Here is a 25,687-nt window from a genome sequence, read left to right as displayed (position 1 = left end):
GGTGTGGGTTGCTAGGCATGGTGGGTGCTCGGTGTGGGTTGCTAGGCATGGTGGATGCTCAGATTACTGCGGGTTGCTAGGCATGGTGGGTGTTCAGGGTGCAGGTTACTAGGCATGGGGGGTGCTCAGGGTGCAGGTTGCTAGGCATGGCGGGGTGCTCAGGGTGCTGGTTGCTAGGCATGGGGGGTGCTCAGGGTGCAGGTTGCTAAGCATGGTGGGTGTTCAAGGTGTGGGTTGCTAGGCATGGTGGGTGTTCAGGGTGTGGGTTGCTAGGCATGGTGGGTGCTCAGGGTGTGGGTTGCTAGGCATGGTGGGTACTCAGGGTGTGGGTTGCTAGGCATGGGGGGTGCTCAGGGGGTAGGTTGCTAGGCATGGTGGGTGTTCAGGGTGTGGGTTGCTAGGCATGGTGGGTGCTCAGGGTGCAGGTTACTAGGCATGGTGGGTACTCAGGGTGTGGGTTGCTAGGCATGGTGGGTACTCAGGGTGTGGGTTGCTAGGCATGGGGGGTGCTCAGGGGGTAGGTTGCTAGGCATGGTGGGTGTTCAGGGTGTGGGTTGCTAGGCATGGTGGGTGCTCAGGGTGCAGGTTACTAGGCATGGTGGGTGCTCAGGGTGCAGGTTACTAGGCATGGTGGGTGCTCAGGATGTGGGTGGCTCGGCATGGTGGGTGCTCAGGTTACTGCGGGTTGCTAGGCATTGTGGGTGTTCAAGGTGTGGGCTGCTAGGCATTGGGGGTGCTTAGGGTGTGGGTTGCTAGGCATGGTGGGTGCTCCGGGTGCAGGTTACTAGTCATGGGGGGGTGCTCAAGGTGCAGTTGCTATGCATGGTGGGTGTTCAGGGTGCGGGTTGCTAGGCATGGTGGGGGCTCAGGGTGGGTTGCTAGGCATGGTGGGTGTCTAGAGTGCGGGTTGCTAGGCATGGGGGGTGCTCAGGGTGCAGGTTGCTAAGCATGGTGGGTGTTCAAGGTGTGGGTTGCTAGGCATGGTGGGTGCTCAGGGTGCGGGTTGCTAGGCATGGTGGGTGTTCAGGGTGTGGGTTGCTAGGCATGGTGGGTACTCAGGGTGTGGGTTGCTAGGCATGGTGGGTGCTCAGGGTGCGGGTTGCTAGGCATGGTGGGTGCTCAGGGTGCGGGTTGCTAGGCATGGTGGGTGTTCAGGGTGTGGGTTGCTAGGCATGGTGGGTACTCAGGGTGCGGGTTGCTAGGCATGGTGGGTACTCAGGGTGTGGGTTGCTAGGCATGGTGGGTACTCAGGGTGTGGGTTGCTAGGCATGGTGGGTGTTCAGGGTGTGGGTTGCTAGGCATGGTGGGTGTTCAGGGTGTGGGTTACTAGGCATGGTGGGTGCTCAGGGTGCAGGTTACTAGGCATGGTGGGTGCTCAGGATGTGGGTGGCTAGGCATGGTGGGTGCTCAGGTTACTGCGGGTTGCTAGGCATTGTGGGTGTTCAAGGTGTGGGCTGCTAGGCATGGGGGGTGCTCAGGGTGTGGGTTGCTAGGCATGGTGGGTGCTCCGGGTGCAGGTTACTAGTCATGGGGGGGTGCTCAAGGTGCAGTTGCTATGCATGGTGGGTGTTCAGGGTGCGGGTTGCTAGGCATGGTGGGGGCTCAGGGTGGGTTGCTAGGCATGGTGGGTGTCTAGAGTGCGGGTTGCTAGGCATGGGGGGTGCTCAGGGTGCAGGTTGCAAAGCATGGTGGGTGTTCAAGGTGTGGGTTGCTAGGCATGGTGGGTGCTCAGGTTACTGCGGGTTCCTAGGCATGGTGGGTGTTCAAGGTGTGGGTTGCTAGGCATGGTGGGTGCTCAGGGTGTGGGTGGCTAGGCATGGTGGGTGCTCAGGTTACTGCGGGTTGCAAGGCATGGTGGGTGTTCAAGGTGCAGGTTACTAGGCATGGGGGGTGCTCAGGGGGTAGGTTGCTAGGTATGGGGGGTGCTTAGAGTGTGGGTTGCTACTTATGGCGGGTGCTCAGGGTGTGGGTTGCTAGGCATGGTGGGTGTTCAAGGTTTGGGTTGCTAGGCATAGTGGGTGCTCGGGGTGTGGATTACTAGGCATGGGGGGTGCTCATGGGGTAGGTTGCTAGGCATGGTGGGTGTTCAGGGTGCAGGTTACTAGGCATGGGGGTTGTTCAGGGTTAGGCTTGCTAGGTATGGGGGTGCTCAGTGTGTGGGTTGCTAGGCATGGTGGGTGTTCAAGGTTTGGGTTGCTAGGCATAGTGGGTGCTCGGGGTGTGGATTACTAGGCATGGGGGGTGCTCAGGGTGCGGGTTGCTAGGCATGGTGGGTGCTCAGGGTGCAGGTTGCTAGGAATAGTGGGTGCTCAGGGTGTGGGTTGCTAGGCATGGTGGGTGCTCAGGGTGCGGGTTGCTAGGCATGGTGGGTGCTCAGGGTGCGGGTTGCTAGGCATGGTGGGTGCTCAGGGTGCGGGTTGTTAGGCATAGTGGGTGCTCAGGGTGTGGGTTGCTAGGCATGGTGGGTGCTCGGTGTGGGTTGCTAGGCATGGTGGATGCTCAGATTACTGCGGGTTGCTAGGCATGGTGGGTGTTCAGGGTGCAGGTTACTAGGCATGGGGGGTGCTCAGGGTGCAGGTTGCTAGGCATGGCGGGGTGCTCAGGGTGCTGGTTGCTAGGCATGGGGGGTGCTCAGGGTGCAGGTTGCTAAGCATGGTGGGTGTTCAAGGTGTGGGTTGCTAGGCATGGTGGGTGTTCAGGGTGTGGGTTGCTAGGCATGGTGGGTGCTCAGGGTGTGGGTTGCTAGGCATGGTGGGTACTCAGGGTGTGGGTTGCTAGGCATGGGGGGTGCTCAGGGGGTAGGTTGCTAGGCATGGTGGGTGTTCAGGGTGTGGGTTGCTAGGCATGGTGGGTGCTCAGGGTGCAGGTTACTAGGCATGGTGGGTACTCAGGGTGTGGGTTGCTAGGCATGGTGGGTACTCAGGGTGTGGGTTGCTAGGCATGGGGGGTGCTCAGGGGGTAGGTTGCTAGGCATGGTGGGTGTTCAGGGTGTGGGTTGCTAGGCATGGTGGGTGCTCAGGGTGCAGGTTACTAGGCATGGTGGGTGCTCAGGGTGCAGGTTACTAGGCATGGTGGGTGCTCAGGATGTGGGTGGCTCGGCATGGTGGGTGCTCAGGTTACTGCGGGTTGCTAGGCATTGTGGGTGTTCAAGGTGTGGGCTGCTAGGCATTGGGGGTGCTTAGGGTGTGGGTTGCTAGGCATGGTGGGTGCTCCGGGTGCAGGTTACTAGTCATGGGGGGGTGCTCAAGGTGCAGTTGCTATGCATGGTGGGTGTTCAGGGTGCGGGTTGCTAGGCATGGTGGGGGCTCAGGGTGGGTTGCTAGGCATGGTGGGTGTCTAGAGTGCGGGTTGCTAGGCATGGGGGGTGCTCAGGGTGCAGGTTGCTAAGCATGGTGGGTGTTCAAGGTGTGGGTTGCTAGGCATGGTGGGTGCTCAGGTTACTGCGGGTTGCTAGGCATGGTGGGTGTTCAAGGTGTGGGTTGCTAGGCATGGTGGGTGCTCAGGTTACCTCGGGTTGCTAGGCATGGTGGGTTTTCAAGGTGTGGGTTACTAGACATGGTGGGTGCTCAGGGTGTGGGTGGCTAGGCATGGTGGGTGCTCAGGTTACTGCGGGTTGCAAGGCATGGTGGGTGTTCAAGGTGCAGGTTACTAGGCATGGGGGGTGCTCAGGGGGTAGGTTGCTAGGTATGGGGGGTGCTTAGAGTGTGGGTTGCTACTTATGGCGGGTGCTCAGGGTGTGGGTTGCTAGGCATGGTGGGTGTTCAAGGTTTGGGTTGCTAGGCATAGTGGGTGCTCGGGGTGTGGATTACTAGGCATGGGGGGTGCTCATGGGGTAGGTTGCTAGGCATGGTGGGTGTTCAGGGTGCAGGTTACTAGGCATGGGGGTTGTTCAGGGTTAGGCTTGCTAGGTATGGGGGTGCTCAGTGTGTGGGTTGCTAGGCATGGTGGGTGTTCAAGGTTTGGGTTGCTAGGCATAGTGGGTGCTCGGGGTGTGGATTACTAGGCATGGGGGGTGCTCAGGGTGCGGGTTGCTAGGCATGGTGGGTGCTCAGGGTGCAGGTTGCTAGGAATAGTGGGTGCTCAGGGTGTGGGTTGCTAGGCATGGTGGGTGCTCAGGGTGCGGGTTGCTAGGCATGGTGGGTGCTCAGGGTGCGGGTTGCTAGGCATGGTGGGTGCTCAGGGTGCGGGTTGTTAGGCATAGTGGGTGCTCAGGGTGTGGGTTGCTAGGCATGGTGGGTGCTCGGTGTGGGTTGCTAGGCATGGTGGATGCTCAGATTACTGCGGGTTGCTAGGCATGGTGGGTGTTCAGGGTGCAGGTTACTAGGCATGGGGGGTGCTCAGGGTGCAGGTTGCTAGGCATGGCGGGGTGCTCAGGGTGCTGGTTGCTAGGCATGGGGGGTGCTCAGGGTGCAGGTTGCTAAGCATGGTGGGTGTTCAAGGTGTGGGTTGCTAGGCATGGTGGGTGTTCAGGGTGTGGGTTGCTAGGCATGGTGGGTGCTCAGGGTGTGGGTTGCTAGGCATGGTGGGTACTCAGGGTGTGGGTTGCTAGGCATGGGGGGTGCTCAGGGGGTAGGTTGCTAGGCATGGTGGGTGTTCAGGGTGTGGGTTGCTAGGCATGGTGGGTGCTCAGGGTGCAGGTTACTAGGCATGGTGGGTACTCAGGGTGTGGGTTGCTAGGCATGGTGGGTACTCAGGGTGTGGGTTGCTAGGCATGGGGGGTGCTCAGGGGGTAGGTTGCTAGGCATGGTGGGTGTTCAGGGTGTGGGTTGCTAGGCATGGTGGGTGCTCAGGGTGCAGGTTACTAGGCATGGTGGGTGCTCAGGATGTGGGTGGCTCGGCATGGTGGGTGCTCAGGTTACTGCGGGTTGCTAGGCATTGTGGGTGTTCAAGGTGTGGGCTGCTAGGCATTGGGGGTGCTTAGGGTGTGGGTTGCTAGGCATGGTGGGTGCTCCGGGTGCAGGTTACTAGTCATGGGGGGGTGCTCAAGGTGCAGTTGCTATGCATGGTGGGTGTTCAGGGTGCGGGTTGCTAGGCATGGTGGGGGCTCAGGGTGGGTTGCTAGGCATGGTGGGTGTCTAGAGTGCGGGTTGCTAGGCATGGGGGGTGCTCAGGGTGCAGGTTGCTAAGCATGGTGGGTGTTCAAGGTGTGGGTTGCTAGGCATGGTGGGTGCTCAGGTTACTGCGGGTTGCTAGGCATGGTGGGTGTTCAAGGTGTGGGTTACTAGACATGGTGGGTGCTCAGGGTGTGGGTGGCTAGGCATGGTGGGTGCTCAGGTTACTGCGGGTTGCAAGGCATGGTGGGTGTTCAAGGTGCAGGTTACTAGGCATGGGGGGTGCTCAGGGGGTAGGTTGCTAGGTATGGGGGGTGCTTAGAGTGTGGGTTGCTACTTATGGCGGGTGCTCAGGGTGTGGGTTGCTAGGCATGGTGGGTGTTCAAGGTTTGGGTTGCTAGGCATAGTGGGTGCTCGGGGTGTGGATTACTAGGCATGGGGGGTGCTCAGGGGGTAGGTTGCTAGGCATGGTGGGTGTTCAGGGTGCAGGTTACTAGGCATGGGGTTTGTTCAGGGTTAGGCTTGCTAGGTATGGGGGTGCTCAGTGTGTGGGTTGCTAGGCATGGTGGGTGTTCAAGGTTTGGGTTGCTAGGCATAGTGGGTGCTCGGGGTGTGGATTACTAGGCATGGGGGGTGCTCAGGGTGCGGGTTGCTAGGCATGGTGGGTGCTCAGGGTGCAGGTTGCTAGGAATAGTGGGTGCTCAGGGTGTGGGTTGATAGGCATGGTGGGTGCTCAGGGTGCGGGTTGCTAGGCATGGTGGGTGCTCAGGGTGCGGGTTGCTAGGCATGGTGGGTGCTCAGGGTGCGGGTCGTTAGGCATAGTGGGTGCTCAGGGTGTGGGTTGCTAGGCATGGTGGATGCTCAGATTACTGCGGGTTGCTAGGCATGGTGGGTGTTCAGGGTGCAGGTTACTAGGCATGGGGGGTGCTCAGGGTGCAGGTTGCTAGGCATGGCGGGGTGCTCAGGGTGCTGGTTGCTAGGCATGGGGGGTGCTCAGGGTGCAGGTTGCTAAGCATGGTGGGTGTTCAAGGTGTGGGTTGCTAGGCATGGTGGGTGTTCAGGGTGTGGGCTGCTAGGCATGGTGGGTGCTCAGGGTGTGGGTTGCTAGGCATGGTGGGTACTCAGGGTGTGGGTTGCTAGGCATGGTGAGTGCTCAGGGTGCGGGTTGCTAGGCATGGGGGGGTGCTCAGGGGGTAGGTTGCTAGGCATGGTGGGTGTTCAGGGTGTGGGTTACTAGGCATGGTGGGTGCTCAGGGTGCAGGTTACTAGGCATGGTGGGTGCTCAGGATGTGGGTGGCTAGGCATGGTGGGTGCTCAGGTTACTGCGGGTTGCTAGGCATTGTGGGTGTTCAAGGTGTGGGTTGCTAGGCATGGGGGGTGCTCAGGGTGTGGGTTGCTAGGCATGGTGGGTGCTCCGGGTGCAGGTTACTAGTCATGGGGGGGTGCTCAAGGTGCAGTTGCTATGCATGGTGGGTGTTCAGGGTGTGGGTTGCTAGGCATGGTGGGTGCTCAGGGTGGGTTGCTAGGCATGGTGGGTGTCTAGAGTGCGGGTTGCTAGGCATGGGGGGTGCTCAGGGTGCAGGTTGCTAAGCATGGTGGGTGTTCAAGGTGTGGGTTGCTAGGCATGGTGGGTGCTCAGGGTGCGGGTTGCTAGGCATGGTGGGTGCTCAGGGTGCGGGTTGCTAGGCATGGTGGGTGCTCAGGGTGCAGGTTACTAGGCATGGTGGGTGTTCAGAGTGTGGGTTGCTAGGCATGGTGGGTACTCGGTGTGGGTTGCTAGGCATGGTGGGTGCTCAGGGTGTGGGTTGCTAGGCATGGGGGGTGCTCAGGGGGTAGGTTGCTAGGCATGGTGGGTGTTCAGGGTGTGGGTTGCTAGGCATGGTGGGTGCTCAGGGTGCAGGTTACTAGGCATGGTGGGTACTCAGGGTGTGGGTTGCTAGGCATGGTGGGTACTCAGGGTGTGGGTTGCTAGGCATGGGGGGTGCTCAGGGGGTAGGTTGCTAGGCATGGTGGGTGTTCAGGGTGTGGGTTGCTAGGCATGGTGGGTGCTCAGGGTGTGGGTTGCTAGGCATGGTGGGTGCTCAGGGTGTGGGTTGCTAGGCATGGTGGGTGCTCAGGGTGCAGGTTACTAGGCATGGTGGGTACTCAGGGTGTGGGTTGCTAGGCATGGTGGGTGTTCAGGGTGTGGGTTGCTAGGCATGGTGGGTGCTCAGGGTGCAGGTTACTAGGCATGGTGGGTGCTCAGGATGTGGGTGGCTAGGCATGGTGGGTGCTCAGGTTACTGCGGGTTGCTAGGCATTGTGGGTGTTCAAGGTGTGGGCTGCTAGGCATTGGGGGTGCTTAGGGTGTGGGTTGCTAGGCATGGTGGGTGCTCCGGGTGCAGGTTACTAGTCATGGGGGGGTGCTCAAGGTGCAGTTGCTATGCATGGTGGGTGTTCAGGGTGCGGGTTGCTAGGCATGATGGGTGCTCAGGGTGGGTTGGTAGGCATGGTGGGTGTTCAAGGTGTGGGTTGCTAGGCATGGTGGGTGCTCAGGTTACTGCGGGTTGCTAGGCATTGTGGGTGTTCAAGGTGTGGGCTGCTAGGCATTGGGGGTGCTTAGGGTGCAGGTTACTAGTCATGGGGGGGTGCTCAAGGTGCAGTTGCTATGCATGGTGGGTGTTCAGGGTGCGGGTTGCTAGGCATGATGGGTGCTCAGGGTGGGTTGGTAGGCATGGTGGGTGTTCAAGGTGTGGGTTGCTAGGCATGGTGGGTGCTCAGGGTGCGGGTTGCTAGGCATGGTGGGTGCTCAGGGTGCGGGTTGCTAGGCATGGTGGGTGCTCAGGGTGCAGGTTACTAGGCATGGTGGGTGTTCAGAGTGTGGGTTGCTAGGCATGGTGGGTACTCGGTGTGGGTTGCTAGGCATGGTGGGTGCTCAGGGTGTGGGTTGCTAGGCATGGGGGGTGCTCAGGGGGTAGGTTGCTAGGCATGGTGGGTGTTCAGGGTGTGGGTTGCTAGGCATGGTGGGTGCTCAGGGTGCAGGTTACTAGGCATGGTGGGTACTCAGGGTGTGGGTTGCTAGGCATGGTGGGTACTCAGGGTGTGGGTTGCTAGGCATGGGGGGTGCTCAGGGGGTAGGTTGCTAGGCATGGTGGGTGTTCAGGGTGTGGGTTGCTAGGCATGGTGGGTGCTCAGGGTGTGGGTTGCTAGGCATGGTGGGTGCTCAGGGTGTGGGTTGCTAGGCATGGTGGGTGCTCAGGGTGCAGGTTACTAGGCATGGTGGGTACTCAGGGTGTGGGTTGCTAGGCATGGTGGGTGTTCAGGGTGTGGGTTGCTAGGCATGGTGGGTGCTCAGGGTGCAGGTTACTAGGCATGGTGGGTGCTCAGGATGTGGGTGGCTAGGCATGGTGGGTGCTCAGGTTACTGCGGGTTGCTAGGCATTGTGGGTGTTCAAGGTGTGGGCTGCTAGGCATTGGGGGTGCTTAGGGTGTGGGTTGCTAGGCATGGTGGGTGCTCCGGGTGCAGGTTACTAGTCATGGGGGGGTGCTCAAGGTGCAGTTGCTATGCATGGTGGGTGTTCAGGGTGCGGGTTGCTAGGCATGATGGGTGCTCAGGGTGGGTTGGTAGGCATGGTGGGTGTTCAAGGTGTGGGTTGCTAGGCATGGTGGGTGCTCAGGTTACTGCGGGTTGCTAGGCATTGTGGGTGTTCAAGGTGTGGGCTGCTAGGCATTGGGGGTGCTTAGGGTGCAGGTTACTAGTCATGGGGGGGTGCTCAAGGTGCAGTTGCTATGCATGGTGGGTGTTCAGGGTGCGGGTTGCTAGGCATGATGGGTGCTCAGGGTGGGTTGGTAGGCATGGTGGGTGTTCAAGGTGTGGGTTGCTAGGCATGGTGGGTGTCTAGAGTGCGGGTTGCTAGGCATTGGGGGTGCTCAGGGTGCAGGTTGCTAAGCATGGTGGGTGTTCAAGGTGTGGGTTACTAGACATGGTGGGTGCTCAGGGTGTGGGTGGCTAGGCATGGTGGGTGCTCAGGTTACTGCGGGTTGCAAGGCATGGCTGGTGTTCAAGGTGCAGGTTACTAGGCATGGGGGGTGCTCAGGGGGTAGGTTGCTAGGTATGGGGGGTGCTTAGAGTGTGGGTTGCTACTTATGGCGGGTGCTCAGGGTGTGGGTTGCTAGGAATGGCGGGGTGCTCAGGGTGTGGGTTGCTAGGCATGGTGGGTGTTTAAGGTTTGGGTTGCTAGGCATAGTGGGTGCTCGGGGTGCAGGTTACTAGGCATGGGGGTTGTTCAGGGTTAGGGTTGCTAGGTATGGGGGTGCTCAGTGTGTGGGTTGCTAGGCATGGTGGGTACTCGGTGTGGGTTGCTAGGCATGGTGGGTGCTCAGGGTGTGGGTTTCTAGGCATGGGGGGTGCTCAGGGGGTAGGTTGCTAGGCATGGTGGGTGTTCAGGGTGTGGGTTGCTAGGCATGGTGGGTGCTCAGGGTGCAGGTTACTAGGCATGGTGGGTACTCAGGGTGTGGGTTGCTAGGCATGGGGGGTGCTCAAGGGGTAGGTTACTAGGCATGGTGGGTGTTCAGGGTGCGGGTTGCTAGGCATGATGGGTGCTCAGGGTGCAGGTTACTAGGCATGGTGGGTACTCAGGGTGTGGGTTGCTAGGCATGGTGGGTGCTCAGGGTGCAGGTTACTAGGCATGGTGGGTGTTCAGGGTGCGGGTTGCTAGGCATGATGGGTGCTCAGGGTGGGTTGGTAGGCATGGTGGGTGTTCAAGGTGTGGGTTGCTAGGCATGGTGGGTGCTCAGGGTGTGGGTTGCTAGGCATGGTGGGTGCTCAGGGTGCAGGTTACTAGGCATGGTGGGTGCTCAGGATGTGGGTGGCTAGGCATGGTGGGTGCTCAGGTTACTGCGGGTTGCTAGGCATTGTGGGTGTTCAAGGTGTGGGCTGCTAGGCATTGGGGGTGCTTAGGGTGCAGGTTACTAGTCATGGGGGGGTGCTCAAGGTGCAGTTGCTATGCATGGTGGGTGTTCAGGGTGGGTTGGTAGGCATGGTGGGTGTTTAAGGTTTGGGTTGCTAGGCATAGTGGGTGCTCGGGGTGCAGGTTGCTAGGCATGGTGGGTTGTTCAGGGTTAGGGTTGCTAGGAATGGTGGGTGTTCAGGGTGGGGGTTGCTAGGAATGGGGGGTGTTCAGGGTGGGGGTTGCTAGGAATGGTGGGTGTTCAGGGTGGGGGTTGCTAGGAATGGGGGGTGTTCAGGGTGGGGGTTGCTAGGAATGGGGGGTGTTCAGGGTGGGGGTTGCTAGGAATGGGGGGTGTTCAGGGTGGGGGTTGCTAGGAATGGGGGGTGTTCAGGGTGGGGGTTGCTAGGAATGGGGGGTGTTCAGGGTGGGGGTTGCTAGGAATGGGGGGTGTTCAGGGTGGGGGTTGCTAGGAATGGGGGGTGTTCAGGGTGGGGGTTGCTAGGAATGGGGGGTGTAGACAGTTGAGGAAAAGGAGTTCATTGCTCGGAAAACAGCAACAATTCAGGGAGATCAATGTGGATCCATCACCAATCACATTGTCCATCATGGCCTTATTTATTATCCAGTAAATAACTTTCACAGATTGATTCCAGTGGCACCGGAAGTCCCAGCACGGTCCTCTGTACAATATATTACTGGTCCCAGCACGGTCCTGTGTACAATATATCACTGGTCCCAGCATGGTCCTGTGTACAATATATCACTGGTCCCAGCATGGTCCTGTGTACAATATATCGCTGGTCCCAGCATGGTCCTGTGTACAATATATCGCTGGTCCCAGCCTGGTCCTCTGTACAATATATCACTGGTCCCAGCATGGTCCTGTGTACAATATATCACTGGTCCCAGCCTGGTCCTCTGTACAATATATCACTGGTCCCAGCACGGTCCTGTGTACAATATATCACTGGTCCCAGCATGGTCCTGTGTACAATATATCGCTGGTCCCAGCATGGTCCTGTGTACAATATATCGCTGGTCCCAGCATGGTCCTGTGTACAATATATCACTGGTCCCAGCATGGTCCTGTGTACAATATATCACTGGTCCCAGCCTGGTCCTCTGTACAATATATCACTGGTCCCAGCATGGTCCTGTGTACAATATATCGCTGGTCCCAGCATGGTCCTCTGTACAATATATCACTGGTCCCAGCATGGTCCTGTGTACAATATATCACTGGTCCCAGCCTGGTCCTCTGTACAATATATCACTGGTCCCAGCATGGTCCTGTGTACAATATATCGCTGGTCCCAGCATGGTCCTGTGTACAATATATCGCTGGTCCCAGCATGGTCCTGTGTACAATATATCACTGGTCCCAGCATGGTCCTGTGTACAATATATCACTGGTCCCAGCATGGTCCTGTGTACAATATATCGCTGGTCCCAGCCTGGTCCTCTGTACAATATATCGCTGGTCCCAGCACAGTCCTCTGTACAATATATCACTGGTCCCAGCATGGTCCTGTGTACAATATATCACTGGTCCCAGCATGGTCCTGTGTACAATATATCACTGGTCCCAGCATGGTCCTCTGTACAATATATCACTGGTCCCAGCATGGTCCTGTGTACAATATATCACTGGTCCCAGCATGGTCCTCTGTACAATATATCACTGGTCCCAGCACGGTCCTGTGTACAATATATCGCTGGTCCCAGCATGGTCCTGTGTACAATATATCACTGGTCCCAGCATGGTCCTGTGTACAATATATCACTGGTCCCAGCATGGTCCTCTGTACAATATATCACTGGTCCCAGCATGGTCCTGTGTACAATATATCACTGGTCCCAGCATGGTCCTCTGTACAATATATCACTGGTCCCAGCACGGTCCTGTGTACAATATATCGCTGGTCCCAGCATGGTCCTGTGTACAATATATCGCTGGTCCCAGCACGGTCCTGTGTACAATATATCGCTGGTCCCAGCATGGTCCTGTGTACAATATATCACTGGTCCCAGCATGGTCCTGTGTACAATATATCACTGGTCCCAGCATGGTCCTCTGTACAATATATCACTGGTCCCAGCATGGTCCTCTGTACAATATATCACTGGTCCCAGCATGGTCCTGTGTACAATATATCACTGGTCCCAGCACGGTCCTGTGTACAATATATCACTGGTCCCAGCATGGTCCTGTGTACAATATATCACTGGTCCCAGCATGGTCCTGTGTACAATATATCACTGGTCCCAGCATGGTCCTCTGTACAATATATCACTGGTCCCAGCATGGTCCTGTGTACAATATATCGCTGGTCCCAGCATGGTCCTGTGTACAATATATCACTGGTCCCGGCATGGTCCTGTGTACAATATATCACTGGTCCCAGCATGGTCCTCTGTACAATATATCACTGGTCCCAGCATGGTCCTGTGTACAATATATCACTGGTCCCAGCATGGTCCTGTGTACAATATATCACTGGTCCCAGCATGGTCCTCGGCCCCATGAAAGTCATGCAGACAGCATAGTCTCTGGTGTGATTCTCTTCGGTGAGGATTTGCGCAGTGTGGGGTCACCGGGGGTCAGATTGCCGATTATCAATACTGCCTTCCCTCTACTCTGATAACATACCAGGAGAAATGATCCAACATATGTCACATGTATGTACATCGCGTGTGTCACCTTCATGGGGGTATGAGGGTCCACACAGGGCACAGATGTCCTTAGAGGGGTATGAGGGTCCACACAGGGCACAGATGTCCTTAGAGGGGTATGAGGGTCCACACAGGTAACAGATGTCCTTAGGGGGGTATGAGGGACCACACAGGTAACAGATGTCCTTAGGGGGGTATGAGGGTCCACACAGGTAACAGATGTCCTTAGGGGGGTATGAGGTTCCACACAGGTAACAGATGTCCTTAGGGAGGTATGAGGTTCCACACAGGTAACAGATGTCCTTAGGGGGGTATGAGGGACCACACAGGTAACAGATGTCCTTAGGGGGGTATGAGGGACCACACAGGTAACAGATGTCCTTAGGGGGGTATGAGGGTCCACACAGGGCACAGATGTCCTTAGGGGGGTATGAGGGACCACACAGGTAACAGATGTCCTTAGGGGGGTATGAGGTTCCACACAGGGCACAGATGTCCTTAGGGGGGTATGAGGGTCCACACAGGGCACAGATGTCCTTAGGGGGGTATGAGGGTCCACACAGATAACAGATGTCCTTAGGGAGGTTTGAGGGTTCACACAGGGCACAGATGTCCTTAGGAGGGTATGAGGTTCCACACAGGTAACAGATGTCCTTAGGAGGGTATGAGGGTCCACACAGGGCACAGATGTCCTTAGGGGGGTATGAGGGACCACACAGGGCACAGATGTCCTTAGGAGGGTATGAGGTTCCACACAGGGCACAGATGTCCTTAGGAGGGTATGAGGGTCCACGCAGGGCACAGATGTCCTTAGAGGGGTTTGAGGGTCCACACAGGGCACAGATGTCCTTAGGGGGGTATGAGGGTTCACACAGGGCACAGATGTCCTTAGAGGGGTTTGAGGGTCCACACAGGGCACAGATGTCCTTAGGAGGGTATGAGGTTCCACACAGGTAACAGATGTCCTTAGGAGGGTATGAGGGTCCACACAGGGCACAGATGTCCTTAGAGGGGTTTGAGGGTCCACACAGGGCACAGATGTCCTTAGAGGAGTTTAAGGGTCCACACAGGGCACAGATGTCCTTAGGAGGGTATGAGGTTCCACACAGGTAACAGATGTCCTTAGGAGGGTATGAGGGTCCACACAGGGCACAGATGTCCTTAGGGGGGTTTGAGGGTCCACACAGGTAACAGATGTCCTTAGAGGGGTTTGAGGGTCCACACAGGGCACAGATGTCCTTAGGAGGGTATGAGGTTCCACACAGGGCACAGATGTCCTTAGGAGGGTATGAGGGTCCACACAGGGCACAGATGCCCTTAGGGGGGTTTGAGGGTTCACACAGGGCACAGATGTCCTTAGAGGGGTTTGAGGGTCCACACAGGGCACAGATGTCCTTAGGAGGGTATGAGGGTCCACACAGGGCACAGATGTCCTTTGGGGGGTATGAGGGACCACACAGGTAACAGATGTCCTTAGGGGGGTATGAGGGTTCACACAGGGCACAGATGTCCTTAGAGGGGTTTGAGGGTCCACACAGGGCACAGATGTCCTTAGGAGGGTATGAGGGTCCACACAGGTAACAGATGCCCTTAGGGGGGTATGAGGGTTCACACAGGGCACAGATGTCCTTAGAGGGGTTTGAGGGTCCACACAGGGCACAGGTGTCCTTAGGAGGGTATGAGGGTCCACACAGGGCACAGATGTCCTTAGGGGGGTATGAGGGACCACACAGGGCACAGATGTCCTTAGAAGGGTATGAGGGTCCACACAGGGCAACCCAGGGCACAGATGTCCTTAGGAGGGTATGAGGGTCCACACAGGGCACAGATGTCCTTAGGAGGGTATGAGGGTCCACACAGGGCACAGATGTCCTTAGAAGGGTATGAGGGTCCACACAGGGCAACCCAGGGCACAGATGTCCTTAGGAGGGTATGAGGGTTCACACAGGGCACAGATGTCCTTAGAGGGGTTTGAGGGTCCACACAGGGCACAGATGCCCTTAGGGGGGTTTGAGGGTTCACACAGGGCACAGATGTCTTTAGGAGGGTATGAGGGTCCACACAGGGCACCCCATGTCCCATGCAGACTGATTCTGAGTGGGAAGGGTCTGGTTCATTATAATCATCTGGTGCACTCTCTGGTAAACTGAACTCCTTATTACAGGGGATTCCTAAAATCTGACTTGTATCTTAGTGCAGACTTCTGGGAAAATCAGTGAGCCAATCACACAAGCAGGAAATGACATTTCTGGAAAACTCTGTTCATAGGGTTTGTTATACATTCTTCTGATATGGAGCGGCGAGGCTCAGGCCTGATCAGAGACCCCCCCGGACGTGTTTATCACCCGCTCTCCTGTTTATATCCCCATCATGTATGATTGTATCACATCTGCTGATATATTGCCTGTAACGGGAAATCTTTCTATTTATAATCAGATATAAACATAGAGCTGAAGGAAAGCAGCACAGATCTACCAGACACAAGGTCTGAGCTGGCCCCCGATACAGTGTCTGAGTTGGCATCATATACAATAATATGGGCACCATATACAATAACGATGGCACCATATACAATAACAATGGCACCAGACACAACTTCACAGCTGATATCAGAGAAACAATTAGAAATTACTTCGGACGCTACAACAGTATTAGAAGCCGACATTACGACAGCAAAGACTGAGTCAGACCCAACAACACCACCAACCCAATCATTACCACCTGTGCCAACTACGACATTATCACCCATCATGCCAACCACAATATCATCAACCACAACATCCGAGCCGATACTGGACTTGTCTCCATCCAGTCCAGAGGATTCCTCTATTGGCTCCCCACAGACACCTGAAGATTCAAGTCCACAGATAGAACTTGGCACAGTTGATGACAGTAGATCCAGATTGCCTGATACAGCTATGGAGGACACCAGCTTGGGTCAAGGTGCAGACCATTCTAATGTCAACACTCAGCCCACCGAGAAACAGAAGGATGACCGGATAACCGAGGAACCAGGAAGGCAAAGGAACACAGATTCTCCCCTCACCGCTACAAAGAGTCTCGGTGATTATACCGTTTCTGCAGGGACAGATAAGATTGTCCAACCTACATCAGAGCGCTCTCCCAAATCATTGGAGTCTCCTTCACCCCTTCAGACGATAAGCGGCCAAACATTTTCCAAAGACGGGCCAAACACAGTGGAAACAACAACAATAGCAAAAATGACATCATCTTCTAAGAAACCGTTAGATGAAGGAGTCTCCCTATTAGTGGACAAGGACCACCCAAAGGACAGCCCAGTCCAAGCTACACCCAAACCTCTTCAATTGCTGGTGTTACCATCTAAAGATCTAAGCAAAGGCCAGAAAGACAAAAATCCATATACCGATCCAAGAGCGGCCCAAAAACTAAACAAAGAGAAGAGCAAACAAAAGTTAAACTTGACTTTTTTTCCAAAAAAGGATCGTCTAAAACCAAAATTCTTCTCCAAAGGTGTAAAATGGGGCTTCAAAACCGGATTTTCAGGTAAGAGGAAAATGAATGGAGAAGGTGATGAAGCTCATGATTTCTCTTATCAAAGTATGTAAAGAAATCAGGTGCGCTGCCCTAGTGCATATGTGCAACATACAAAATGATGCAAACAAATAAACCAAAAATGCAATAATAATGCAAAAAAATGAAAACGTATGCAATTCGTGTAAAACAAAAAATGTCCAGAAGGTGACTAGTGATACACCAATGTGCAATAAACGTCCATGTTATAAGTCCATAAATAAAGTGCAAAAAATGGTGACATAAGCTTCCAGCTTGGGGAAAGGTGAACTGTGATTGGAAGGTGCAAAGTCCCACCACCAGCTTGGCCTCTTACCAGAAGTTAAACGTTAAGGGCATATATGAATATGACCGCTCCAAAGGTCATGCAGCCAGGTAGAAAAGTTCCCAGAAATACAGAAGGCACTCTGACACACTCGTGCTCCCTAGACTCTTACCGGACAAAAGCCAAACAAGAAGCCTGGTTCTATGGTGATGAGTGGTCCTGCCGGGGGTTACTGGACTCTAGGATGGCTAATGTAGTCCTTGTGTCCAAGAGGAACAGACCCAGTCAGAAAGCCTGACGAAAGAAGATCCTGCCAAAGGTGACTAGACTCTGATTGGCTGCTGTAACTCCTTAGTCTGGTTGACCTCAATAATAGGGGACACAACAGAGGGGACCGCAATAGTGCATTACCAACAGTAGATATTTATTAAAAACAAATGGTTGCACTTACAGTTGTGAAGACAATAATAGCGAGTTCCCTCACGGAGGAGCTGTATGGCGGGGTCCGCCTGCAGTGCGGACCGCTGCCTGGTCTAGATGTGATGACGCGGCGCCTCCTCTCTGACGCGTTTCTCCCGATAGGGCATCCACTTAGATAGGAGGTAGTTTAGAGTCTAGTCACCTTTGGCAGGATCTTCTTTCGTCAGGCTTTCTGACTGGGTCTGTTCCTCTTGGACACAAGGACTACATTAGCCATCCTAGAGTCCAGTAACCCCCGGCAGGACCACTCATCACCATAGAACCAGGCTTCTTGTTTGGCTTTTGTCCGGTAAGAGTCTAGGGAGCACGAGTGTGTCAGAGTGCCTTCTGTATTTCTGGGAACTTTTCTACCTGGCTGCATGACCTTTGGAGCGGTCATATTCATATATGCCCTTAACGTTTAACTTCTGGCAAGAGGCCAAGCTGGTGGTGGGACTTTGCACCTTCCAATCACAGTTCACCTTTCCCCAAGCTGGAAGCTTATGTCACCATTTTTTGCACTTTATTTATGGACTTATAACATGGACGTTTATTGCACATTGGTGTATCACTAGTCACCTTCTGGACATTTTTTGTTTTACACGAATTGCATACGCTTTCATTTTTTTGCATTATTATTGCATTTTTGGTTTATTTGTTTGCATCATTTTGTATGTTGCACATATGCACTAGGGCAGCGCACCTGATTTCTTTACATATTCTACAACATACACTCTAAGGTAGCAGCACACCCTATATTGAATCAGCGCACTTTCCTACCCACCATATTCTCTTATCAAAGTCACTGTGATCACCTAGAAAGTCATTTCATATCTCTAATTCTATCTACCAATTCATCCATCCATCTACAGATCCACACTGATCTACATCCATCCTCCGTATACTCATCCATCATCTATATGATCATCTATAAATACTACCAGTTCATCTACCAATTCATCCATCCATCTACAGATCCACACTGATCTACATCCATCCTCCGTATACTCATCCATCATCTATATGATCATCTACAAATACTACCAGTTCATCTACCAATCCATCCATCCATCTACAGATCCACTCGGATCTACATCCATCCTCCGTATACTCATCCATCATCTATATGATCATCTATAAATACTACCAGTTCATCTACCAATTCATCCATCCATCTACAGATCCACACTGATCTACATCCATCCTCCGTATACTCATCCATCATCTATATGATCATCTACAAATACTACCAGTTCATCTACCAATTCATCCATCCATCTACAGATCCACACTGATCTACATCCATCCTCTGTATACTCATCCATCATCTATATGATCATCTACAAATACTACCAGTTCATCTACCAATCTGCTTCCATCAACCAACCTTTAGATCCATTCTAATCTATATCCATATACTCATCTATTATCCATATACTCCATTGATTGTGATCACCTAGAAAGTCACCTCACATCTCTACAAATATTATCCCAATTCATCCATGCCTCCATTTATCCATCTACAGATCTATTCTGATTGACTTCCATCATCTATATGATGGTCTACAAATACCATACAATTCATCCATGCTTCCATTCATCTGGCCATCCGTCTACAGATCCACACTGAGCTACATCCATCATCCTTAAGGCCCGTACACACGACTAGAAATTCGGCCAGGAAATTTCGTCCGACGACTGATCTGCCGATTTTCGGCTTGTTAGTATGATGCTTCCGACAACCGACTCCGACTTTTCGGCCGAAAAAATCCCGGTGTGCAGGCTATATGATTTTTGTCGACCGTCAAAACACGTCCGATTTTCGTCTCATTAGAACAGATTTCGGTGGGGAAAAATCTTATGAGCAAGACTGGGCATGCTGAGAGATGAAAGAACACAAAGAAAGCAATCCAACACATGACATCACTTCTGAAGTAGAATTCTGTCCTGCGGGAAAATTCGTGTGCAGTCTAGACACATTCCAACCAACAGACACCACTCTGGACAAAAGATGGACGACCGGTCGGCGGAAATTCGTTGCGTGTGTACGAGGCTTAATACTCCTCCATCATCTATATGATCATCTACAAATACTATCCTTTCATCTACCAATCTGCTTCCATCAACCAATCTTTAGATCCATTTTGATCTACATCAATCATCCATATACTACATTGGTTGTGATCACCTAGAAAGTCGCCTCATATCTCTACAAATACCAACAATGCATCCGTGCTTTCATTCATCCAACCATCCATCTACAGATCCATTCTGATCCACATCCACCATCAATATACTTTATTGGTTTTTGTTGGGATCATAAAGGAGGTCTTCCTAATACTACCCTACCAGTTAATTTACCAATCTGCTTCCATCATTCAACCTACAGATCCATCCTGATGTGCATCCATCATCCATATACTACATATATTGTCATCACCCAGAAAGTCCCCTCATTCTAGATCTCTACAAATACCATATAAATTATCCATGCTTCCATTTATCCAACCATCCATCTACAGATCCATTCTGATCTACATCCATCATCCATATACTTTATTGGTTGTGATAATAAAGGTCTTCATCATAGAGGTCTTCCTAAGCCTTCCTACTGTATCAGTTCATCTGCCAATCTGCTTCAATCAATCAATCTACAGATCCATCCTGATGTGCATCCAACATCTATATACTCCATTGGTTGTGTTTACCCAGAAAGTCAACTCATATCTCTACAATTCATCCATGCTTCCATTCATCCATCTACAGATCTTTTCTGATCTACATCAATCTTCCATATACTCATCTATCAACCATATCATCATCTATAAATACTACCATCTACCAATCTGCTTCCATTAACCAATCTATAGATCAATTTTTATCTACATCCATATACTCCATTTAATGAGATCACCTAGAAAGTCGCCTTATGTCTCCACAAATACCATAAAATTCATCCATGCTTCCATTCATCCAACCATCCATCTACAGATTCTTCTTATCTACATCCATCATCCATATACTCATCCATCAACCATATACTCATCCATCATCCATATACTCATCCATCATCCATATACCCATCCATCAACCATATACTCATCCATCAACCATATACTTATCCATCATCCATATACTCATCCATCAACCATATGTTCATATATAAATACTACCAGTTCATCTACTAATCTGCTTCCATCAGTCTATCTACAGATCCATCGTGATGTGCATCAATCATCCATATACTCCAATGATTCTGATCATTTAAAGGTCCACTCGAACATCTAATATTACCATATCATTCGATCGATCCTTCCATCTAATAATCTACAGATCATGTTGGATTGTGATTGTCTAGAACAACCTTTTCCAACCTGGTTACCTTCTAGGGTCCTCAGGGTTGCATTGGCAAAATGCCTAAAAATTGTCCCAGATTGTCCAAACATTTGTGTGGGAAAGTTCATAGTTAGAGAAGCTCCGTTCCTCAGGGGAGTTGCCACATTCCAGGCAGGGAAATGCCTATCAAGGGGCAACATGGGTTTCACGTATTGCATTATGTCATCATTTTTTAACCAGTGTGCTGCGGCACTTTGGGGTGCCATCTGAGTTCTTTAAGCGGGCCTTGGCAAAATGCCTAAAAAATTGCCCATAAATTGTCAACAAGCCAGTGAGTGGATCAAGCCAGCTTTTCTGTTCCACAAAGCCCTATGTTATTATTGTGCAGCATTACAACCTTGGGCAATGTGTGTGCCAACTGCCGGGGTCTAAATAACTGATGACATCATAGGTGAATAGGTTTTATGCGGGGCTCCTGAGGACGTCCTTGTTTGCCCCTCCCCCACTCTTCTCCATCATTTATGGGGTCAAAGTTAGCTGTGTGAGGGAAGACAAACTCTGAAATACAAGTCAGTACCTGGGAGCGAAGGTGTGTTCACTAAATCACCTCCAATGTTGGGTGTCCGGTGTGTGTGGATGGTGCCGCCATATGGAAAATTATATCTATTGTGAGGGATTAGCTCGGTGGCGGGTGTGGATGACCCCTTGGGGGGTTCGTTACACAGGGAGATAGCCGAGAAGTGGTTGCAAACAACAGTGTATGGTTTTATTCTTGCAATTTTCTTCACACAAGTGCAAGCATCAAAACATCAAAAATCAAAATAAAACACAAAATAAATCCTTGCCACTGTGGGCGGCTACTTTCTCACACACAGGAACCTACCTAAGGAGTCTGTCCCCAACCTACTGTTGGGCAGACATGGCTGATCATACAGCAGACCATCAATATTCCATTTATTTTCTCTTCACACAGAAAATCTCCCTTTGTTTTTCTTCACACAGAAAACAATCCATGACCTCACCTTGAGAAGTCTTCAGTCTTACTGCCCTCCTCAGCGCACATCGCTTCAGGAGGCATTCCTCTGACTGCTCTCCTATACTCACACAGCTTCAGGAGGCAGCTCTCTGCCCTCCTCTACTCACACAGCTTCAGGAGGCAGCTCTCTGCCCTCCTCTACTCACACAGCTTCAGGAGGCAGCTCTCTGCCCTCCTCTACTCACACAGCTTCAGGAGGCAGCAATCAGTAGTCATCCTCTTGATAACTTATAGAGGCCTTAATTGCCTCATTCTGAATAGCTGAAGGTTTTTCAACTTCAGCTATTTTTCCCCCATTGAACTTTCCTTCCACCAACATATGGGTCAGAGGCAAAAACACAGTCTATTACAGGTTTCTTCAATGCACTTTCTGCTATTGCACTACTTTTCCCTTGTAGCTCCTTTAGTATTTCCTTGATTTGGTTGAATTGCATATCTGCTGAACTATTTGACCGTTCCAGGTCACCTAGTTCCTTTTCTTTATCTGAACTCCCCATGGAATGTATCTCAAGATCACGATCAAACTTCTGCCACCTGTCTTTCACCAGTTCCATTTTGGAAATATTCCCAGAAAGTCACTTATTCCTTTGCTTCACGTTTTCACCAACAGCCTTAGTTTTCTCCACTAGGTGGTGTTTGCTTTTTTCTCCAAGCTTTATATCACTTGCCTTCTTCACTAGACTTTCAGCCTGAACTGAGAAATCATCACATTTCTTACACAGCTCCTTTGTTTGCTGAAGTTCTAATGATACATTTTCCAGTGCTTGAAGTTTTTGAAGGAACTGTTTATTCCAGAGGGGTGATTCAAGCAACATGTCATCAAATTTCTGATGCTCACTCAGGACAGACCCCAAAACACTGATCCTTTTAAAAACTGCTTCAGGCACACTATCCCCTCTTTGGGACAGATCCTCTGTTGCCTGTAATTCCGGCAACGGAATCTTCATCTCTTCTACTTGCTGTTCTAAGGCTCGCTTAGACTCTTCTAGCTCCTGAACGCTTTTCCCAACATCATCCTTGGAGCTGACCAAATCTTCCATCTCTGTACACAGCTGTCTGTTCCTGAGTGTCTTGCAGCTGCGATTCCAAGATAGAGAAATCTTTGGCAATTTCTCTAGATTTGCTGTCTGCTTGAGAAAGCTGATTTGTGACATTGTCCAACTCAACCTGCAGTCGGTTTGCCTTCTCTGACAGCTTAGCACACAATCGGTCACCTTCTGATACTTTGACTTGCAATTCCAGAAGCTGTGCCTCTACTTTTTTTCTCTTGTGTTCTGAATCTCCTTTTCCCTGCATAAGAGCCTTCACCTCATTGGCTAGTTTCTGGGAATGAGAATGTAATTCTGCCACACAGGCTTCTTTCTTCTTTAGCTGCTGCTGGACACTTTGGGCTTCATCTTTCCAACTTTCACAGTCTGTACGTAATTCATCTACCACATTGCTCAAAGTGGTGAGCTCATACACAGTACTCAGTAATTTAGCCTCTCTCTCATTTTTCTCCTTGTAGCTGAGAGACAATGTCGTTTTCAGAGCGACATTCTGTTCCTGCACCACCTGCAGGTCTATTTTTGTAGCTTCCAAAGACTGAAGACTTTTTTCCAGCTGATTACGCAACTCCAACATATCACCCATACTTTGCTCCTGCAAAGTCTGAACTTCAATTTCCTTTTCCATGAGGATGGTATCTTTCTCCATTATAGTCTCTCTCCGTTTTTGCAACTCGGAAAAAAGAAGAGCAGTGGATTCTTCCCACTGTAACACTTGAGCCTGCAAGTTTCTATGCTCCATCCTAAGCAACTCCAGGGCATGTTCCTTTTCTTCCATTTTCCGTTGCAAGGCATCCAGCTCAGCCCTGCACACATACTCAGTTTCCTCCAAACCGATGGCCTCCATTTGCTGCTGGCGTCTCTGCTTCCAGCCTGCCATGCTCTCTTGGTGAGCCTGTTGAGCTGCAAAGCTCCGCTGAAAATCCGCATTTGCCCCAGTGTTGCTAGGGACAACAACCTTTCTCTTTAGTAGACTCTGTTCAGGCCTGGATGGGGCTCGTTCAGGCGGTAACATCCCCTCCATCCATAGAATTCGGTCTCTCATTTCAGCTATCTTTGCTTCTTTCAGGCGCTTTGACCGCCCTATCTTCAGTCACTCCACAAAAAAATTTTCAAAGTCCAGCAAAATTTTTTGAGACCACTGTCTCTTTAAAACAAGTAGTTTTTCTCTCTCTTGCAGGATCTCCTCTCCTGCACACACAGATTGTGCAGTCTCATGCACCAGACAAAGTTCATAGAACAGATGAACTTCTTTGCAGGGATCTCTGCTTCTGCCCAATGCATACCTCCACCATATGTGAGGGATTAGCTCGGTGGCGGGTGTGGATGACCCCTTGGGGGGTTCGTTACACAGGGAGATAGCCGAGAAGTGGTTGCAAAACACAGTGTATGGTTTTATTCTTGCAATTTTCTTCACACAAGTGCAAGCATTAAAACATCAAAAATCTAAATAAAACACAAAATAAATCCTTGCCACTGTGGGCGGCTACCTTCACACACAGGAACCTACCTAAGGAGTCTGTCCCCAACCTACTGTTGGGCAGACATGGCTGATCATACAGCAGACCATCAATAGTCCATTTATTTTCTCTTCACACAGAAAATGTCCCTTTGTTTTTCTTCACACAGAAAACAATCCATGACCTCACCTTGAGAAGTCTTCAGTCTTACTGCCCTCCTCAGCACACATTCAGGAGGCATTCCTCTGACTGCTCTCCTATACTCACACAGCTTCAGGAGGCAGCAATCACTAGTCATCCTCTTGATAATTTATAGAGGCCTTAATTGCCTCATTCTGAATAGCTGAAGGTTTTTCAACTTCCTTAAACCTTCCTGGCTACCTTTGCAGCCGACACCCTATAGTAATTGGTGAATTGTCTAAACCAAGCAGAAGTGTATCTCCTGTCTGTGACAACACTCACAGATTTACCTGACTATCTATCTATCTATCTATCTATCTATCTATCTATCTATCTATCTATCTATCTATCTATCTATCTATCTATCTATCTATCTATCTATCTATCTATCTATCTATCTATCTATCTATCTATCTATCTATCTATCTATCTATCTATCTATCTATCAACATATCCAGCTGCTATTACCATTCATCTATTCATGTATCCAGCTACCACTTTCCATACAACCATCTATCCACCATTTCTTCATCCAGCAAGAAATGTATTAATTGTGCTCTACATCCATCACCCATATTCTCAATATTCCACACATCCCTCATCCCAACTCTTAGTTATTTCATCCCTCCATCAGTCTGTAGATCCTGTCCCATCTCTCTAACCATTCAGCCCTCCCTCCCTTCTGCTGTCAATACTTTTACCCATTCATCAGGCTTTAGGACCCGCCCCGTCCCTCTATCCATCCATCCCTTACTTTGTCGATCCTTTCATCCATTCATTACCTTGTAGATCTCATCCCTCTATCCATCCACCACTCTCTCCCTGTCGATCTCTTCATCCACCCATTTCAGTACAGTAACTGCAATCAGTAAAACGAATGAAGAATAAAAGTAACATTATAATCAATGTAATCTAGGAATATTCTATAAAAGTTCTGATTTCCTCTTCCTGAACATAAACTTTTCTGTCATTTCTGGTCAGGGTTCTCATGTCGGTTCCCTTAATTTCTTATATCTAGAACGTTCATATTTTGGTAATCACGTCTCCAGCCCACGCTTGGGCCAGGCTCATAGATCTGCCTGTCCTTACCCTTGTCTCCAGCCACCAGCCTCCTTTCCTCTCTATCAGACAAACATTGCATCACCCTGGGGGGGCCAACTCCACAAAGACTGGTCATCCTACAAGACAATGTCCAAAAAGCCTTGTAAACTCTTCGGAAACAAGAGAGGGGTATACAGCTTGTACCTGCCATCCAAAAATATGGAAGAGAATCTAACTCAGCCCAAGAGCTAAAGAGACAAAGTGGGGGAGAAGCCCCTCCAATGGTAAAAGTTGAGGTAAGTCCACCATGTCTGTTCAGAGGGTCCATTCCCTGCTTCATGTCTGTACGTCTGTGGACATCTCCACCATTACTGATGGCATTGTTCTGTCCTGTATGTGAGTTTACATTGGAATGATGCATGCAGGGGGTCCTACATTCACACAGCATGTAACACTGCACATCCTCCGTACCTGTACCTATCTGTACCTATCCATACCTGTACCTGTATTCATCCGTACCTGTATTCATCCATACCTGTACCTGTATTCATCCGTACCTGTACCTGTATTCATCCATACCTGTATTCATCCATATCTGTACCTGTATTCATCCATACCTGTACCTATCCATACCTGTACCTGTATTCATCCATACCTGA

The 25,687-nt window shown here is 51.3% G+C and overlaps 1 pseudogene across 1 annotated transcript in view; it reads left to right on the top strand.

Annotated features, from left to right (window-relative positions):
- The window catches only part of LOC309543142, a 112,274-nt pseudogene extending 86,958 nt beyond the window's left edge, over positions 1 to 25,316 (top strand). Inside the window, exons 5-6 of the transcript XR_014226120.1 lie at positions 15,090 to 16,178; positions 25,006 to 25,316. The product of XR_014226120.1 is annotated as an uncharacterized misc_RNA (transcript). The remainder of the gene's footprint in view (positions 1 to 15,089; positions 16,179 to 25,005) is intronic.
- The last annotated feature ends 371 nt before the right edge of the window (positions 25,317 to 25,687 follow it).

The sequence above is a fragment of the Pelophylax lessonae genome (genome assembly GCF_965119305.1).
Source record: "Pelophylax lessonae genome assembly, chromosome: 1".
Taxonomy (NCBI): domain Eukaryota; kingdom Metazoa; phylum Chordata; class Amphibia; order Anura; family Ranidae; genus Pelophylax; species Pelophylax lessonae.
The sequence above is the reverse complement of the archived record's forward strand: the minus strand, read 5'-3'. Positions and strand labels throughout refer to the sequence as shown.